The sequence below is a fragment of the Crocuta crocuta genome, unplaced genomic scaffold (assembly GCF_008692635.1).
Source record: "Crocuta crocuta isolate KB4526 unplaced genomic scaffold, BGI_CrCroc_1.0 scaffold226, whole genome shotgun sequence".
Taxonomy (NCBI): domain Eukaryota; kingdom Metazoa; phylum Chordata; class Mammalia; order Carnivora; family Hyaenidae; genus Crocuta; species Crocuta crocuta.
Window position 1 is genome coordinate 1,897,031 of NW_027530997.1, and position 21,754 is coordinate 1,918,784.

General features: G+C 35.6%; 1 non-coding gene and 1 pseudogene across 1 annotated transcript; one reads left to right on the top strand and one right to left on the bottom strand.

Moving 5' to 3' along the window:
- The window catches only part of LOC144236857 (small ribosomal subunit protein uS5-like), a 186,448-nt pseudogene that overhangs the window by 126,861 nt on the left and 37,833 nt on the right, over positions 1-21,754 (top strand).
- LOC144236877 (U6 spliceosomal RNA) lies at positions 17,581-17,687 on the bottom strand. Its single transcript, XR_013336675.1, has one exon. It is a non-coding gene; the product is annotated as a U6 spliceosomal RNA (small nuclear RNA).

The window sequence follows — 21,754 nt, forward strand, 5'->3', positions numbered from 1 at the left end:
AAACTTGGGGAAAGAGATAATTTTCCCTTTGGGACAAAGAGCAGGTTTGCTTATCATTTGCTATACAACAGCATGTTCCCCAAACTTCATGTCCCACAGCTGCAGTGCAAGTGCAGCATCCTTCTGGGCCACTTGGCATCATCAGAATGGGACTTGTTGGCAGAGGGAGCTGACACCCATACTGATACAAAGAGCATAATAGCTTGCCTAGCAGCACCCGAGTACTATCTCTCAGGCTGTCTCTCTCTCTTGAATGTTTATTAACTTTCAGATAGAGTATGGGAAGGGCAGAGAGAGGGAGGAGGGAGAGAATCCCAAGCAGGCTCTGCACTGTCAGCACAGAGCCCAGCATGGGTCTCCATCTCAGAAACCATTGGATCATGACCTGAGCTGAGATCAAGAGTCAGACACTTAATCAAATGCACCACCCAGATTGTCCTCAGGCTCTTTATCATGGACTTAACTACCTGTCACTGGAGAATGTCCCCATACTGATAATTTTCCACTATGAAATTTTTATGCTCTACTCTCCTTTGTTGAACACACCCAGAATCTAGTACCACCTTTATTCTCCTGGCAATTTCTTGAAATGTGTTCACCAGATATAGCAACTACTTTGTTGTCTGATACCTTTCTTCCTTGAGCCAGCATTTCCCCCAAGGAGTCTGCACAACAACTGCTAGAATTAATAAACGAATTTAGCAAGAATACAAGGTTAATATACATAAACAATTCTAATCTAGTACAGAGTAAGTAAACTTTTTCTACAGAGGATTAGAACATCACACTTAAGGTTTAGTAAGCCACATATCTCTGTCACGTACTCAGCTCTATTGTAGCATGAAAATGCCATAGACAGCATGAATGACAGTGGCTGTGTTCTATGAAACTTACTTTCAAACACTAGCTTCAGGCCAGACTCATCCCATGGACTGTAGTGTGGCAACTCCATTACATACTGTGAATGTCAGTTAGAAGACTTGATAATGTAGCTAATCAATTAGTTTATTTAGGTCTCTTTTCATTTCTTTTATCTATGTTCTATAATTTTCAGCACAGCTATCACATATCTTTTGATATTTCTAAGAACTCCATGCTTTCTGATGCTATCATAAGTAGAATTATTTGTCTAAAATCTCTCCCTCTCCCTCCCTCCCTCCCTCTCTCTCTCTCTCTCTCTTTCTCTCTCTCTCTCCCTCTCCCTCTCCCTCTCTCTCACTGTGGGATTGTGGGTGATTGTGTCCCAGGCTTGGGTGTTCCATCTCAGGCCATGATTTGGCAGAAATCAGTGATTTTTCATAACGTTGGAAGGCAGTAGGGTATTTTTTGTCACTTCAAAGCACCTATGGACAGTCCTTTGCTTTTCTATACAAAAGTAAGCTTAGGAAAGTTTTGCTTCATTCTAGGTCAGGCTGTCCTCAGATAAAGACCTTTCCTCTGCTGCCTTATTGCCAGTTACAGTAAATGCCGTATGTGACCAGAGTTTATTAATTCTGTGCTGTAGTCAACATCTGTTCAGGATAGTGAAAGTTGTCCTCTACTATAACCCTTCTTTCTCTTTTCTCCCTCACACCAGCCATGAAGGTTTTCAAGGTAAATGCTTGTTAATTTGTCTATTTCTCTTTATATTATTTATTTTCTTTATTATTTTGTATTATTATATTACAGTATTATATTCATTTTATATGAATATGTTTGGGTTGTGGAATGAATCATTTGAGTTTCCATTATTTCTTATGGGGAAATTCACTTTGATTTACAAGTGTTTTTGATTATAAGCATACTTCCAGAACAAATTATGCTCACAAACTAAGATTTTCCTGTATAATATTAGCTGTAGAATCTTAGTTGATATCTTTTATCAGACTAAAGAAGTTCTCACCTATTTCTAGGTTGATGCAAATATATTTACATATTTCTATGAATTGTTGCTTGCCTTCTTAAAATGTTTTCTCTATGCCAGATTATTATCATAAGCTTTTTTTCCTTTATTCTAAAATAAGGTAAAATGCATTCATTGGTCTTTGAATGTTAAACTTCGTTTTTCCTATATAAAACTAAAATGGTTAAAATACACTATGTTTTCTCTAAGTTGCTGGTTTCCCCTAATATTTCATGGAGGATGTTTGTGTCTATGTTCATGTGAATCTACTTTACCTTTTGCAATGCCACTTTATGATTTTGGTATTGAGGTAACACTGGACTCATAAAATGATTAAGGGTTGCTTTTATGTCTTCTGTTTTCATATAGAATTAGTATAGACATATACCCACAGAGGGATTACTGGATCATATGGTAAATTTTTTGAGGAACCTCCATGCTATTTCCCTTAGTGGCTGCGCTATTGTACATTACCATCAACAGTGTACAAGGGTTTAAACTTCTTCATATTCTCACTTATTTTTTTAATAATAGCCATTCTAACAGGTATGAGGTGATATTGTGGTTTTGATTTAAAATTCTCTGATGGTTAGTGATGTTGAACATCTTTTTTATGTACTTGTTGGCCATTTTATATTCATGCTGTCTTTGGAAGGTCTATTCTAGTCTTTTGTGCCATGTTCATTGTGGTATTATTCACAACAGCAAAGATCTAGAAGCCGTACTGTGTGATTCCACTGACATGAGATACAACAATTGTCAAACTCATAGAGACAGAAAATAGATGGTAGCTGCCGAGGGCTGGGTGGGGAGAGACAAACAGGAAGTTGCTGTTCAATGGGTATTAAGTTTCAATTATACAATGAGTAAGTTCTAGAGATCTGTACAAGATTGTGCCTACAGTTGACAATACTATATTGTGCACTTAAAAAACTAAGAAACAGGAGTCACCAGAAAAAGAGCTGGCAGGTGAGGTAATGGATTATAAGTTATATTTTAAACATTTTTAGTTTGAATATTTGAGAAAGTTCTATTTTTGGAATGTGGTTAAATAAATTGCCTTGGAGACTTGGCTAATTCAGTTATTTAGAGGATACATAAGGTGTTACTTAATTATTACTGGAAAATGAGTGTGGAGCTGGAAACCTGTTTTTCAACACCTTTAAGGGGGCAGGAATGTCACCATTGAGCTTTGGTGTCATACTGCAGCAGTCCTCTCGGGTATGTGGTTCTAGTTGTCCAAAAGCTGCTCATTTGCTCTAGAAAGTATTCCTGTTTAGCTGCATTTAAAAGGGTAGTTTTGTTAGCTCTCTTACCCCAATTTCCACATCACCTTTTCTCTGAATGCACAGCTACAGGATCAATTGAAGACAGGTGCAGACATAATATATCTGATGCTAGGTGAAAGATTCTACAGTCAAATTATAACAGTATCATGCATATGTTTTTCAAGATTTTGCCCAGGAAAGTCACTTCCAAAAAATAAAACATTTCTTCAGTAAAAGCTACAGTAATTCCTTTCTGTAATTTGTGTCACTTATCTAATGATGTAACACCTTAAATGCCCAGAGGCAACCATGACTCCAGTCTGAACAATATTTATTTACTTTGGAAAAGTTACTGGAATGAAAATTAAATCCTCTTCTGACATAGTTTCTCTGGTTTTAAATTTGACCTCTCATAGGATAGATAACTGGTTAGTAATGAATGACTAGAAGTCTATATAATTTTAGAAAAAAGAGAAATCAATTAGCCTTTGCTAATTAGTTTTAGTTTTTTCAACTACACACATACATACACGTACGTGTGTGTGTGTATATGTGTGTGTGTATGTGTGTATATATATATATATATACACACATAACATTTTTTAAAGTATTTTGATCACTCTTTTAGTTCTTCTTTTACCACTTGAAATGGCTTTGGTTTGCTTTTAGATGTACTGTTGAGACTTAAACTGCTTTCTTCAGCAGTGAATACCTCTAAGAAACTAGTGTGCCCCAGAATCATTTCCATTAACTGGGCCTCCAAATGAAGTGCTGTATATCAATTCCTTCAGGCTTGAGATACACTGCAGGGTTCTTTCTCCTGGTAAATGAAGCATGTTTTTTGGAGCACTGTGCATATCAGTGAATAGGAGTCTAGGGAAAAATAAAATGTTGATAGTCTTAATATCTAGTCTAGAAAGAAGTGAGCCAGATATAAGCTTTAGCAGATGGAAACATACTCAAGATATATTTTTAAAAGATGGGAGGACTTTTATGAGTTGGCACGTCAAACGATATAATTAACTGAGATAGGGTCAGATGATCTCATTTCAGAGAATAGCTCATTGGCCAAAGGTTATTTATTTTCTTTACAAATAGTTTTCCTAATACAATTAACACACACTTTTTGAAATCATTGGAGAGACAATCAAAACAGATGATGATTAGAGTGGATACTGGTTTTAATATTTCCTAAAACCCCTTCTGGTATTAATGCATGCAAATGTACTTAAAGGTTTCATTTTGTCTTTAGAACATAGACTAGCAAAGTAAACAGTGCTTTTTACTTAAAACACTCCAGTGCTTCTGTGCTGAGTGTTACTAATAGCTTTGTTGTTCTAGTATAATTCTCTAGGTGCCCCTCTTTCCCTTTGTAATCTGCCTTTCATTAATTGAAGCATATAGTCTTATGATTTGGATTCAGAAGTATATGAGGTGTGAAAATATATTCATATATATCAGCTAATGAGACTGATTTTGTAGCAAACACAACAGGCCTATCCATTTCAGTATGTGTTTATCTTCAGAAGAGTCACTTATGATAAGCTATGCCATGTTTGCCCATTCTATTGTTCTTGCTTGAATTATCTTTTTAGATTTTTCTTTGGAAATGGGTTTGGAAGTTGTTGAATGTTCTTTAAAATACCTGTATGTAGCATGTTATTAAAAATTTAAGGTAGATTTATCTTGAGGTAGTCAAAAAGCTTTCAAAGTGGGAACGAATCAATAGTGTATGTAAACATCTGGATATTACTATTCTGTAGTCACTGGTTATTAAATCCTCTTTGTCAGCATAAGAGTGAGAGGGTGGAGGGAGCTATCTCCACTCATATGGACACTAGGGGTACCTAGAAAAGGAAATTCACCAGCTTCCATGGTTGTGTTCCTTTGTTTCATTCCATGGAGTGATTTTTACAGAAAGGAAAGATGTCATCTACTATTGCTTTTCACCAACTGTGTTAGTAGGAGAAAACATAACAGATGCAGTGCTTAAGAGGGTCTTGGGCTCTCCTACTTATGAACACATTTTATTTGTAATTATAAAACATCCTTATGTGTTCTCAGGCATTTTTAATCCTCTGCACAATGTTACTAAACTCCATTTGATTTCCTCCTACTTTCTTGTGCTTGATAGTATGTCAGAACTGTGCCTTCCTATTTTCATGCATGAATGTCTGTGTGTTTCCTTGAACAAAACATTATTCTGGCTATCTGAATTATGGCCAATTAATTAAATGCGTTTTAAATTCTTTTCACACAAATTCTGAAATTTCTATAACCACACAGTTAACAAAATTCTCTTTAAAATGCATTTTAAATATTTATTAGTTAATCACTCTGCCTCTGTTACAATATATTCTCTTCCTGGAACAATGCATCCCATTATCTTGATGGCTGTAATTTTAATTATAATAATAAAATCATAGGAATTGATGTAGATATAGTACCTATCCTACCTCGGGAATTAAAGTGAAGGACAATATGCACTTGGTTGCATACAATTTAACAACTGGAAATGTTTTCTTCCCTTATTACCAGAGTTTAAACCAAAAAAAAAAAAATAGATATAAATCAGAATGGTGCTTTATTACCATGTGTAACTTGGCTTAATGGAGGTCTATACTTATAACATATGTCAGACATATGCCGGCAAGTTCCTCCAACATCTTTTCAAGACACAATTGCTTCAAAATTGGTGTTGCCCAAGGAAACCCTACAGAATCGAAGATGCTTTGACCTTGCCCCCACCCCCTGTATCTAAACTGCAGTAATGCGAATTCAAGATCCTGGTGTGTTTGCAATTCCCATTCCAAACATGTTTTAATATGCTTCTCTTTTTCATCAATATCAATTTTTAAATTTTTAAAAATTATACATACACAAGATACTGAATAGATCTGGAAATATGAAGGAAAGAGATGCTGTTTCATACCATGTGAGATTACTCAATTCCTATTTTCCCTTTTGACAGCACCCCATTAAAATTTGTTTAAGATTATTAACCAATATATTTTTGGAATCCATCATTTATATTATGATTTAATAAAATGAAACATGTCTCCATTCCAGTCCAAAATCCCCCTAGTATTCCTTTGACTATAATATCAATAGGAGATTGAGAATAGGGACAGTGATTCACTAATGTTAGATCAACTATATAGATAAAGGTATTGAAGATATTCAAATAATGCTTACCAAATATGTGTGATTAAACATAATGTTCTAGATTAGGTGTCAGCAAACTTGCTCTGTATAGGTCCAGAGAGTAAAACATTTGGCTTTGCAAGCCATCTGGTCTCCGTCATGACCACCAAACTCTGCTTTATAATGCAAAAGCAGCCACAGACATTATGCCAATGAATGGACATGACTATGTTTCAATATATCTTTATTTATAAAAAGGTGGGCCTAAATTGACCCATTATCATAGTTTGCCTACTCCTGGTTTAGATGGATAACATCAAATATGAATGTTTTGTCTAAAATTAAAGTGATAAATATACCTAATAAGGGTTAGATATGTTCATTGGCCCAATCATTACTCTTTCCTTACGTGCAGTAAAACGATTTATGAAATAATAGACCTCACATACTATACAATAATATGGCATTAATTTGATCAATTTCCCCCTGAAAATTGATTATTTTTACTGATCAAGAATAATGAGATTAAATTTTAAAGACCTGGCCTGTTTGAAGGATTTGTCATTATTTAGAACTTATCACTTAGTGCTCGAGGATTCTGAAGTTTTATTGAAACATTTGATGCTTTTGAACTTTTAATTATTATGTTATAAGATCTCCACTCAAATCTCAAAGACAACATTTAAGAGAACAAAAGTAAACAGGGACATATGCCACATTATAGTCTTTATTAAAGCCTAATCCCTATGCTTTACAAGTTCAGAGGTTGTAATGATTTTTTTTTTAAACAACAGAGGCAAACAGTCAAGGAAAATGTTACTTGCTATTTCCAGCAATTAATTTGTTAATTTATTTGTGCATTTATTATCTTTGCCAACTATAGAAATAAAGAGCATTATCACTACCATTTTACTTTAGAAGGTAGTTGACTTAAAGAACTTCAGAAAGCTTAGAAGAGCCAAAGGAAACGAGGTATCTCTTCCTGTTTATATTTTTTGACAAGGCAGGGGACAATATATTAAAGAACCCCTGTGACTAAGGTTTTGCCTCCATTATAATGCATCTACTTCTATTTTCCTTTAGAAAAGCTTTATCTGGGGCCTATAAGAAAGTCTGTTCCCTTCCTTGCAAGTAAGATCACAAATGAAAGTGAGCATGAAAAAAATAAAGGGATAATATTTTGAATTGTATTTCTTTGCTATGTTCCTGTAGAGAATTCATTACATACATACATAAAGTGATACATTTATATGTAAGTTTTAAATACGATTTCTTAGCTAAGAAAGTAGACTTTTAACATCTAAGATTTTTAAGTGTTCCATAATGGAACTAAAGTTTTATAAATGAGATTTCTCTTAATATTATTAATAGGACTTGTTGACATCCTGGTAAAATGTTCATGACAGACACTGTAAGGATGGTATTAAGGTTTATGAAAGAACTTTGGCTTTTATGTTACTGCTAGTGATTTTGAAGAAATTTTCTTCTTGAAATGCATATAGTATTTTTTAAGCACTGTTAAAAAAAAACAAACGTAGGGTTGGTCCTTCCATTTCACCAAAAGAATGGAAACATATAGAAATGATACAGTGATCTATCTTGATAATCAGTAAAGCGATCAACAAAGGAATATTTAGGAAGAATGTTTATTTTCTGAGTAACAAACTTGTTTGCTCTAGAATCTATAACTGAAGAACAAATATAGGTAATGCATGTTCTTATTCATTGGGAGGGAAGAGAAGTTTCATTGATTTTTTTTATATTTGTTTTAAGAAAGAGATTGCTAGCAGGGGACGGGGAGAGAGGAAAGGAGAGAGAGACTCCCAAGCAGGCTCTGCTGTCAGAGCAGAGCATGATATGGGGCTTGAACTCATGAACAGTGAGATCACGACCTGAGCTGAAATCAAGAGTCAGACAATCAACTGACTGAGCCACCCAGGTGCCCCTAAAGTCTCATTGTTTTAAATTCTAGAGCCTATGTTTATGATCGTAACATATCTCCTACTTCTCTCCCTCCCCTGTTTTAATCATGCTGTCTTCTTCCCATTGATGAAGGAGTGATTTATACCCTAGAGTTAGGGGAATATACAAGCACAGAATACCTGACAGTGAACACATGAGATACAGAGCAGTTTATTAGTCACATAATTCACAGCCTGAGGGAGGAGGACATTGCTCCATGCAGGGCTACACAGGGTTGCATTTGGGGAACATAATGAAAAATCAGGGGCATGATTTTGTAATATTTAGAGGGTGCAGTGTCCCCTTGTTCCCATGACAGGATATGATCACTTTATCTGGAAAGTTATGTGGTTTAATTCTGAAACCTACTACCCTAGAACAGAAAGGAACTTTGTCTAGTCTTCCTTATGCAGTGCATTGTTTGACTAAGGGACCATATCCATGGGAGCAAACTGGGGAGGAGAAATTTTATTTATCCCACTTGAGGCTCTTCAATCCCACTGGATATCAAGGTACCACAAATTATTGACTTTAATTTTAGGCCTTACATCTTACATGCTTTCGTTTTTGTTAATTTTTAAAAATGTTTTGTTTATTTTTGAGAGAGAGAGAGAGAGAGCGGGGGAAGGGGAGAGGGGGAGAGAGAGAGAGAGGAAGACACAGAATCCAAAACAGGATCCAGGCTCTGAGCTGTCAGCACAGAGCCTGATATATGGAGCTCAAATCCATGACTGTGAAATAAAGACCTGAACTGAAGTCAGACACTTAACTGACTGAGCTATCCAGGCACCCCTCAAGTGCTTTCTTGATATCTTGCCATCACTTCAAATCTTGGGGATAACTGAGACTTTAGGGAGTTGGAGAAGTTCCTCCTTAGAGTGCAAACTAGGCACTAGACCAGAAGAGTGAGTGCACATGGTGATGTCATCCAAATGAATTTTAGAGGGCCTTTATGGCCATTACAGACAATTGAGTGATCTGTGAGCCATTGGTGTGGGTAAAGTGTGTACCCAAGGGGCATGAATTTACACTAATTAATGCCTGTGGTGATCGTGACACTCAGCAGGTTGTCCATTTCCCACTTTGTAACTAAAATGGGAATTGTCTAAAGAAGCCATGATGCCTGTGAAACAAACCAGCTGACCCAGTTTATGAGAAATAGGGAATTTTCACTAAATGCCTTCTTCAAGGGCCCAGCATTGTACATTCTAAGAAGTTAAATGTGTGTCTTGGTCACTATCAGGAACTCCAGCAAGAATAAGGAGTGTCCTGATGGGGCCTTGCATTGTGACTTTCATGTATGTAATGTCATTCTCATGATGCTGGAAGTAGGTGGATGTACTTGAGATTGTGACTGCAAAGATTGTACACAGTGGAAAGGCTGCTGGGGTAGCCTGGTAAAGGCTTGTTGTAGTCCCTTCAGAAGAGAAGGCAAGTTAAAGCCGAGAGACTGTTGGGGCGCCTGGGTGGCTTGCTTAGTCGGTTAAGCATCCGACTTTAGCTTAGGTCATGATCTCACGATTCGTGGGTTCGAGCCCCGCGTCGGGCTCTGTGCTGACTGCCAGCTCAGAGCCTGGAGCCTGTTTCAGTCTGTGACTCCCTCTCTCTCTGACCCTCCCCTGCTCATGCTGTCTCTCTCTCTGTCTCCTAGGAAAAAAAAAAAAGCCGAGAGACTGTTGAAATAGGCACTGAGGAAAGCATATTAACCAAACCCATAGATAGCAAAATATTTGGTGATTGAATAGAATCATCAATTTGAATAATTCTGGCTATTAGATAATAGGGTTCTTTCCGGATGATCTTACACATGAAGGTTGTAGTAATCTCCCATGAAATGCTATTCAGTCTTCTCATGTTAAAGAACAGGCCAAATTGAGTGGTTAAATGGAGAAGCAAGGGGAAAGTCCTCCCTTCATCCATTAAGTCTTATATTCTAAGCACAATAATTCAGGGAAACACAAATATCATATGATTTCACTTATAAGTGGAATTTAAGAAACACAACAGATAAACATAGGAGAAGGGAAGGAAATAAGATAAAAGCAGAGACGGAGGCAAATGCTAAGAGACTCTTAAATACAGAGAAAACACTGAGGGTTGCTGGAGGCAAGTGGGTGGGGAGATGGGGTAAATAGGTGGTGGGCATTAACCACCAAATAGGTGGTTGGGATGAGCACTGGGTATTGTATTTAAGTGATGAGTCACCAGGTTCTACTCCTGAAATCAATACTACACTGTATGATAACTAACTTGAATTTAAATAAAATTTTAAAAAAGAGGCTTTTTAAAAAAAAGGCCATATAATAAATTTAAATCTTTGGAGTCCCTGTTTGAATTTTCACTGGGTCATGCTGGATATTTTAACTGGGTGATTGTGATTGTTGGCATACCATGGCTTGAGTGCAAGTTTCCCTTCCTATTCTATCACTCAGATAAAGTCTCCTAGACAAACTTCCCTCCTTTTCAAGGAGACAGGGATCAAGTCTTATCCCTGAATGGTGGGTTTCAGTTCCCTGCCAGCATGGGGGATATTCATAGAAGACAGTCAAGTCCACCTACGGGAACTAGGGGGTGCCTCACCACTTTGACACTCCAAAACCTGCCTCCTCAGTCCCTGGTTCTGTTTCCAAATGCAACCCTGTGTCAACCTGCCTGCACAGCGTCCTCCTATAGGCTTATGGGACTGATAAAACGGCTGTCCATCTCCTCTGTCCAGGGATGTCAATGTTTAACCATCTCCCATCTCTGTGGAATGAATAGAAGGCAATTAAATATGTATAAAATTACAATGAAAAAGATAAGCAGTGGCTATTTCAGTGTCATGCCAGGCGATGCTGCCGATGTCGCCACCTTCAGTGTCTCTGAATTCTAGCCGAGGCACACATGCAGCTCTGGAGTAAAGGGCACCAGCGCGTGCTGGGTGTCCTGCCTACCATTGTGATTGCTTGGTTAGTGACAGGAGAGAGAGTTCCAGTTTGCCATTCTATGCTTCACTTTGTCCTCATGAATTTTTCAGTTTGTCTTCATAAACTTCCTTGGCATTTCTATTTTTCTTTGTTCTTCTCAGTTCGCCCCCATCTTTCTATCATCACTACCAGTCCTCTGACAACAGGAGCCCACCCTAAAAGCAAAATCCTCACATAGACTATTGACCCAGCTCCCACAATTGAGGAAGGTTTGCTTCCACTAATAAATCCTTAGTCCAAATTGCTCATATGGACTCTGATCAAACCCAGAATGATTCCAATGTACCTCTAAGATTGGTACACACATTCTCTTTAGTAGCTAATTTCAAGCATTGAAGTACCAATTCAATTTTTTTTTGCCCATTTTATAATGAGTTAAGTGTCTTATTTGTATTGATTTGTAGGGATTTTATACTTATTTACAGTATAATTTCTCTCAGTCTGTGGCTTCTCTTTCACATTCACATATTGAGTGTTATTAATGAAGAGATATTTAACTTTAACATATTCCAAATTTTTATTTAGGTTTAATGATTTTTATGCTTAGTAAGATCTTTCTCTATACCAAGTTTCAAAAAATATTATCCTATATCATGTTTAAGACATTTTTGTTTTTTTCTTGAGAATTCATTCTCAATTCTACTTTGTACTATCCATTGTGTGTAGAAAAGAGGCAGGAGTGGGAAAGTTTCATTAGTTTCATGTGGATGTCCAATTTATCTATTACTGGTTATTCAAAAGATGACTCTTCCCCACCACTTTGCAATAGCACTTTCGTTGTAATCCAAATGCCAGTATATACTGGGTCTACTTTTTGGATTATCTATTCTGTCGTGTAATACTACCTCTGTATTTAATGCAGCTCTCGCTATAATTATTATTGATACATAGCCTTTGTATTTCATTCTGTTCAAATATTTCCTAATTTCCTCTGTGATGTTTTTCTTTGACCTTTGATTTATAAATTTCCAAACATATAGGTATTTTCCAGTTATCTTATTGTTATGGTTTCTAGCTTTTTGTCCATTGATTACAGCATGTCCTATATAAATTCAGTCTCCTGACATTTGTCACATCTTGATTTATACTCTGATGAACNTTTAAAAAAATTTTTTTATATGTTTTATTTATTTCCAAGAGATAGAGAGATAGAGAACACATGAACAGGAGAGAGTCAGAGAGAGAGGGAGATACAGAATCTGAAACAAGCTCCAGGCTCTGAGCCAGCTGTCAGCACAGAGCCTGACGTGGGGCTCGAACCCACGAACTGTGAGATCATGACCTGAGCCGAAGTCGGACACTCAACCGACTGAGCCACCCAGGTGCCCCTGAACTTAAATTTTTTAAACAGTGAGTGTGACCTTGACATGACTGTATATTTTGGAGTTTGGACATAATATCAATTATGCCAAGATTTTTAATCACCTTGTTTAATACCTTCAATATTCTTATCACTAATTTGCTCTTCTAATAGATTTTAAGACAGATGTATTAAAATATTCCATGATTACAGACTTATCTATTTTTTATTTATTTCTGTCAGTTTCTGCTTTATATTTGAGGCCATACCATTACTTGCACAGAAATTAAAAATTTTTATCTTTTTGATAAATTTAACATTTTATTATCTAATCTCTTATTCCTTTAATGTTTTTTGCCCTAATGCTTACCTTAGTTGATGTTAATAAACCTATACTGGCTTCCCTTGACTAGTTGTTTACATAGTAAATATTTTTCTCCCTGTTCATTTAAGTTTATTGTGCTCTTACATTTCTTCTTAAAAATCTGTGCATTACTAAAATTTAACACTAACAGTCTTTTCTCCTGTAAATGAAGCACTTGGATGATCAGTATTTATAATAGTTGCCAGTTATTTGGAATTTGTAGCTTTCTTATAGCTTTATGTCTTCATTATTTTTCTTATGTTCTAGAGATTTTTTAATGAATCAATTGATGACTAAAGTTATGTCTACTTTTTCCAGAGACAAGATACTCTTACTCTTAGTTCAGGGCAAGAGTCAGATTAGAAGCATTAATAATTCCAATGGATTATCTCCATCCAGTTCTAGTATTCGTGAAAACTTAACGACAGTTTTGAGCTCCTGAAATTCCAAGGATCTATTTCCAAGTCACATTTTCCTTCATCTTGAACTACCAACTTAAAACCAATAGTTTCTACCAGAATCAATCTGCCTTCTCAGCTTCTTGGCATACTCTTAACTCCAATTTTTTTAAACCACCAAAGGAAAAAGGCTGTTAAAACTACTCATTTTCTGAAACTCTTAGCTGGGATCATCAGATAGCCCAAAGGAAAAAATATCTCCCAAACTCAAGGCAAAGCTTTTTATATTACGTTGTCTTTCTGACCTTGCCTAAGCAATACTTGCAAGCAGAATTGAAATATACGTGATGTGGTGTGGTGTGGTGTGGTGTGGTGGTGGTGGTGTGTGTGTGTGTGTGTGTGTGTGTGTGTGTGTGTGTGTATAGTTTTTTCCTATTTATTCTCAGTAGCAGATTTTATTTAATTTTGCTAGTTCATCATTACCTGAAGATGAGATTCTGATTTTTTTCTTTTTCCACCGTACTTAATTTGCTCTTTATCCTATCATTAATATTTAATTTAATGTACCTAACTATGCTGTCTTATTTCTAAATACTTTTTTAAAAAAAATTTGGATCTTTTTGGAAAACTATCACCTCTGTGATTTCTATTACTTAACTGATCATTTTAAAAACTTCTGAACATTCATATTTTATAATTTTAGAAACTCTTCTCTTACTCCACTTTTGTGGAGACTCCGATTCTCTTGTATTTGACTTTTTCATGGTGTGTGTGTGTGTGTGAGAGAGAGAGAGAGAGAGAGAGAAGGAGAGATATTTATGCATTTTGTTAGTTTTTAATTTTGGTTTCTTTTTTTTCTTTATCCTGTTCATAGTGTCTTCTGGAATTCATTTTAAGTCAGACAGTTTTCAATCATATCTATTAAGTAGCAGTAATTAATCTATATGCAGGAGTTACAGACATGAATAAAAAGTTATCTACAATCAAGAAACTTGTCATCTGTGGGAAAAAAAAAACAAACGTGTATGCAACTAGGTATAACATAAATAAGAGAGGTATTGAGAATGCCCAAAGTGCTATTGAAGCAGAGCAGAGGAAGCAATTCATTTTGACATAGGGAGCTGGGAAATGCTTCATGAACAGGTGGCAACAGGGTTCAGTAATTACTGAAGATATAATCTCCTTTTCAATCCATGTACCTGCTGTTACAGTTTCTTGGACCTCTTTTTCTAGCAATGTGAGAGTTTTAAGGCTCTTTTCAGCCCCAACTAAATCTTTAAACACCTCCAAGTTTTAAAACATTCCTCTTCTGGCCCATCAATAGTAAATTTACAACCTACAGGTCAGAACCAAAAGCTTTTCAAAGTGTAATTGACAAATACTGGGAAGCATCTAACTTTATCATGGAAAACTTTAAAACTTCAACATGAACCTGGCAAATGTGAGGAGCATTGCCCTCAATCAGGATCACACCAGCTATTTCTCTCAAACTCAGTGGGAAGGTAAGAATAAATTTCAGGAGACCAAAATAATACTAAAATTCTCTTACAGTAGCATGCAGCAAGCAATACTGAGTCCCCACAGTCTCAATATGAAATAAATTTATATCATATGTCAAAACCCTGGAACTAATTTTGTAGCACACTAAAACTAATGCAACTTCAGGTTGCTGTCTAAACTTCCCTTTGTACAACTTTATTGTGCAGTAGCTTTAACTTTCTTTCCTTCTTATTAGGAAATTTTTGCAATTAGTAGAAAAAATAGATTGCTGGTAATGCTTTTTAATTAGACTCATAGATAACATTACTATTTTTATGTCATTTGTTTATAATCAGACAAATTAATGCATGACTTTTCTTAGCAAATTTTAATTTCTAGGCATGGGCGCTAAAGAAATTACAACTTGGTTTGGTATCAGGCCTGTACAGCCATGCCTTGATAATGGCAATTGTACTAAAAAAATAATAAAATAATTCATAAAAGATAAATGAGCTGAAAATTTTAATTAAACAACATATCCAGAAATATAATGATATTGCTACTCTAGTTTCACTGTATAGTGTTTAATTTTTAAAATACACACTTTGAAATCTAATACTGCCTTGCCGTCATCACACTAACTAGCTAGCCTATCAGTTTTTATTTTACAGTTTTTACAATCTTAGGTACTTGAGTAGATTCCTGCAGACAAAATACCCTGTAAGTATGAATACAATATACACATGTAAGTTACAAAACTGCAAGTTTAATATTAAGTGTTTTGTCTTCACTTTTTCTACCTTTTTTAAAAAAATTCTATCCTTAGTGTCAGTGGAATTTTACTGTTTCCCTAGATGTTTCAAAGAATAACTCCATATGCATTCATGGGAAGACAAAATGAATTTGGCTTAACACGAATCTTTTCTTGGCAGAGTGGCATATAATGATATGAAATAACTTGTGAAGTATCATCTTTTCACCATTTATTTTTTCATATTTTAGGGAAAATACACTGTTCTCCCTAGGTTTGAAGAAATTTATTGGATATAATTTCATGAAGCAAAATACACATCAATGCATATATATATATATACACAAAATATACACAAATACATATACAAAATACATGTACAATATACAAAATACATATAAATGCATACTTTTCTAGTGTATTAAATGCCTTATTTGATTAAACTGAATTGTTTTTACAGTATTTTTCTTAGTCTGTTGTAAGATAAATTCTAATTTTGAAGTGAAAATTGCAATACATCTTATGCACATAACCATGAACATACTCTTGTGATATTTAAATATAAATTCTGGATTTTACTCAGTAAGGCAATTGGTGATAGAAATTACTATTTAATACCATTTAAGCATCTTTATGAATAGATTGTGTTTTACTTTCCAGTAGGATAACAAGAATCAGACCTTAAATGGTATCCATGTAATACATAATATTGCTTGATTGAAAACACTTCTCTCGCTTTTATCCTTTCCCTTAATTAGGGCAGAAAAGCTTTTCTCTGCATACATAGTCAGTAAAGGTTTATTGTAACTAGATATGTCAAATTCTGCATTGAAAATAGCAGTAATTGTCCCTCTGGTATTTAGAGTAGTAAGAAATCTAGCCTAAAATAGCAGTGCCCAAAGCTTTCATTCCAGCTCTACCCTCAATGAGCAACACAAGGTAAGAACATTTAATATTATAGACAGTTTAGGATGTGAGTTTAATTTGATCTTATTTTAGAGAAACCTTATTTTCTAAGGTTTCTAAATAAGAAAGATCTTATTTTAGAGTTACCTGAGAGATGGTGGGTAGGAAATTGCCCTACAGACGCAGGAGGAGAAAAGGAAATATTTGGAAGGCATTTAGTAGAAGGGATCTGTTTATGAAAAGCTAGAATATAAAGAGGAGGAATAAAGGAAAAAGAAGCAGGAAATGAGACTCAGGACACTTGTAATTAGGAAAAAAACATTCTGTTTGCACTCTTGCCAGAAGCTGATCTTCCCCTGAGGCTTGAGCATAATTACAAGCCAAACAAGACAATTAGGATCTGCAGATTGATATTGTACATAGATCTCCATTTAGCTACTCTGTTGTTCTTTATCCAAGAAGTCTAACTATGAGTGTTTTAAAACTTGTCTTAACCTATTTTTTGAGATGGTATCTATAAAATTATTTTTAAGGTTTTATTTAAATTCTAGTTAGTTAACATATAGTGTAATGTTAGTTTCAAGAGTAGAATTTGGTGATTTATCACTTATATATAATATGTGATATTCCAACAGGTGCCCCCCTTAATACCCATCACCCATTTAGCCAATCTGCCTACTACCCTCATGCCCAGCAGCCTTCAGTGCGTTCTCTCTAATTAAGAGTCTCTTATTGTTTGCCCACCTCTCTTTTTATGCCCATTCCCCTATGTTCATCTGTTTCATTTCTTAATTTAACATATGAGTAAAATCATATGATATTTATCTTAATCTGACTTTTCTCACTTAGCATAATACACTCTAGCTCCATTCATGTTGTTGCAAATGGCAAGATTTAATTATTTTTGATGATTGAATAATATTCCATTATTTATATATACCACATCTTCTTTACTCATTCATCAGTCAATGGACATTTGAGCTCTTTCCATATTTTGGGTATTGATAATGCTTCTATAAATATTGGGGTGCTTATTCCCCTTCTAATCAATATTTTTGTATCCTTTGGGTAAATACCCTAGTAGTGCAATTGCTGGGTCATAGGGTAAATCTATTTTTAACTTTTTTGGTGGGGGGACTATCAGGTTTTATTATCTTCTTAATCATATAGAATGTGTCATGAATTTGAGTGTTATCCTTCTGCAGTGGCCAGGCTAATCTTCTCTATATCATTCCAATTTTTGTATATGTGCTACCAAAGCAAGCACTATTTTTAACTTTTTGAGGAGCTTCCCTACTATTTTCCAGAGTGCCCACACCAGTTGGCATTCCCATGGACAGTGCAAGAAGGTTCCCCTTTCTCTGCATCCTTGCCAACCTCTGTTGTTTCCTGTGCTGTTAACTTCAGCCATTCTGACAGTCATGAGGTGGTATCTCATTGTGGTTTTGATTTGTATTTCCCTGATGATGAGTGGTATTCATGTGTTTGTTGGTCATATGTAAGTCTTCATTGGAAAAATATCTATCCATGTCTTCTGTCCATTTATTTTTTTTTGTTTATTTTTTTTTGGGGGGGTTGGTGAGGAAGTAAGGGCAGAGGCCTAGAGCAAGAGAAAGAATATCAAGCAAGCTTTGTACGGTTAGCATAGACTCTGATGCAGGGCTCAATCTCATGAACCATGAAATCATGACCTGAGTAGAAATCAAGAGTCGAACACTCAACTAACTGAGCCACCCAGGCAACTATCTGCCCATTTCTTAACTATATTATTTATTTTTGGGGTGTTGCACTTGATAAATTCTTTATAGATTTTGGATATAACCCTTATCAGATATGTCATGTGCAAATATCTTCTGTTGCATTTCTATATACAAGTCATGAAGCAGCAGAAATAGAAATAAAGCAATCAGTCCTATTTACTATTGCATGAAAAACATAAGATACCTAGGAATAAACTTAACCAAAGAGGTAAGAGATCTGTACTCTGAAAACTACAGAACCCTTGAGAAAGAAACCGAAGATGACACAAAGAAATAGAAAAATATTTCATGCTCATGGATTGGAAGAACAAGTACTGTTAAAATATCTGTACTACCTGGGGCACCTGGGTGGCTCAGTCAGTTAAGCATGGACTTTTGATCAGCTCAGGTCATGGTCTTCTAGTTCATGGGATCGAGGCCTACATCAGGCTCTATGCTGACCGCACAGAGTCTGCTTGGCATTCTCACTCTCCCTCTCTCTCTGCCCCTCTCACACTCATGCTCTCTTCCTCTCAAAATAAATATTTAAAGAAAATAAATGTCTATACTACCCAAAGCAATCTATAAATTTTATATAATCCCTATCAAAATACCACCAACATTTTCTACAGGGCTAGAACAAACAGTGCTAAAATATAGAGCCACAAAAGACCCCAAATACCCAAAGCAATCTTAAAAAAGAAAAACAAAGTTGGAGGCATCATGATTCTGGACTTCAAGTTTTATTACAAAGCTATAGTCACCAAGATAGTATGGTACTGGCACAAAAAAACAGACACATTGATCAATGGAACAAAATAGAACACCCAGAAATGGACCAACAGCTATGTGGTCAAATTATTTTTTTAATGAATTTTACATTGATTTTTACCTAAGTATAATTGACATAGTGTATATTATTTTTAGGTGTACCACATGATACATTTGTATATATTGTGAAAGGGTTATCACAATAAGTCTAGTTACCATTCGCAAGCATACAAATTACAAAATTATTTTCTTGTGATGAGAACTTTTTAGGGTTTAGGTAGCAACTTTAAAATTTGCAATACAACATAATTGACTATAGTCTTCATGCTGTACATTTATCTCCATGACTTATTTATTTTATACTGGAAGCATGTACCTCTTGATTCCCTTTGCCCAACCCCATCCCATTTCCCTGTGGCAACACCAATATATTCTCTGTATCTATGAGTTCAGTTTAGTTTTTTCTGGTTTAAATGTTTTGTTTTTTAGATTCCACATATAAGTGAAATCATGTATTATCTTTCTCTGTCTGACTTATTTTACTTAGCATAATGTCCTCAAGGTTCATCTATGTTGTTGTAAATGACAAGGTTCCATTCTTTTTTATGGTTCATATTCCATTGTGCATATACACCATATCTTCTTTATCCATTCATCCATCACTAGACACTTAAGTTATTTCCATATCTTGGTTATTATAAATAATGCTGCAATGAATATAGGGGTATGTATGTTTTCAAATTAGTGTTTTTATTCACTTCAGATAGATACAACTGTATATGCTAGATCACCTGTTAGTTCTAATTTTAATTATTTTGAGGACATTATATTGTTTTCTACCGTGGCTATACCAGTTTACATTCCCACCAACACTGCATGAGGGTGCTTTTTCTCCACATCCTACCCAATGCTTGTAATTTCTTTTTCCTTTGATAACAGCTATTCTGAAAGGTTTGAAGTGATATATTATTGTGGGTTGGGTTTGCATTTTCCTAATAATTAGTGATGTTGGGCATCTTTTCATGTGCCTGTTGGCCAACTATCTATTGTCTTTTAAAAAAATGTCTGTTAGATCCTCTGCCCATTTTTTAATCAGACTTCTTAATTTTTCCAAATGAGTTTTAGGAGTTCTTTGTATATTTTGAATATCAACCATTTATAGGATATATGATTTGCAAATATTTTTACCCATTTAGTAGGTTGCCTTTTTACTCTGTTGATAGTTTCCTTCACTGTGCAGAAGTTTTTTGGTCGAATGTTGTTCCACTTACTTATTTTTGCTTTTGTTGCCATTGCTTTTAGAGTCAAACAAACAAATAAATAAATAACCAAGAGCAGTGTCAAGGAGCTTACTGCTTTTGTTTATTGGTTTGTTTTTGTTTGTATTAGGCTTTTTATTGGTTCTAGTCTTGACATCCAACTTTTTAATCTGTTCTGAGTGTGTGTGTGTGTGTGCGCGTGTGTGTGTGTGTGATGTAAGATAGTGGTCTAGTTTCATTATTTTTCATGTGGATGTCTAGTTTTCCCAGCATCACTTATTGAAAAAACTATCCAAAGGCACCTGGTTAGTTAAGCACCCAACTCTTGACTTGGGATTAGGTCATGATCTCACAGTTTATGAGTTCAAGCCCCACATTGTGCTCTAGGCTGAGAGTGGGGAGCCTGCTTGGGATTTGCTCTCTCTCTCTACCCCTTCCCTGTTCATGCTCACTCGCTCACCCTCTCTCTCTGTCTCAAAATTGTGGGAGCCCAACAGTGACCACAAGAAAGTGTGGTTAGGGGCACAGAGATGTGCCTGCACATGGGACTCTCTGCCTGGGCAGATCATGCCTGCAAACAGGATGTTCTGCCAAGGGGCCTGCACACAATATCCAAGGTTAATGATCCGCTCGCACACGAGGGAACATGCCCTCCTTAGAAATAAGGAGGAGGCTGGAATTGTGAGCAGGCCTCTTCGTAAACATGTTGTGGTCACTTCCTCCCTTTGCTCCCCCCTGTCCTTGGAATGTGTTTGGCTTCTTGCCCTTATTTGGTAAAAGAATGCATCTTGTAGATTTCAGTTTGTATCCAGTTACCGGGGTATAAAATAAACCGCACGAGGGGCTTGTGTAGAATTGTTCCTCCGGCCGGAGTTGTGTCTGTGTCTGTCTTTTGTGTGTGTCTTGTCTTTGTGTCATTTCTTCCACAACAAAAATAAATAGATAAACTTAAAAAATAAAAATATAATGTAAAGAAAAACATGTCCTTTCTTAATTTTATATCTTGTCTATTTTGTTGTAAATTTATTGACTGTATATGTGGATATATTTCTGATTTCTCTATTTTATGTGTCTGTTTTTACCAATACCATACTGTTTTGATTACTATAGATTTGTAATATAGTTTGAAATCAGAGGTCATGATGCTTCTAGCACTGGGATTTTTGTTTTTGTGTTTTTGTTTTTTGCGTTTTGTTTACTGTGTGTGTGTGTGTGTGCGTGTCTGTGTGTGTGTGTGTGTGTTAAAGAGTTGTTTGGCTATTTAGGTTCTTTTGTGGTTCCGTATAAATTTTAGGATTATTTGTTCTATTCCTGTGAAGAATGCCATTGAAATGTTGATAGAGATTGCATTGTATTGTAGATTGCTTAGATAATATGAGCATTTTTGCAATATTAATTCTTCAATCTATGGGCGTGGAATACCTTTACATTTATTTGTCTTTATTTTTTATTTTATTTTAGAGGGAGAGCACCAGTGGGGGGAGAGGGGCAGAGAGAGAGAGAGAGAGAAAGAGAGAGAGAGAGAGAGAGAGAGAGAGAGAGACTCAGGGAATTTCCATCCTCAA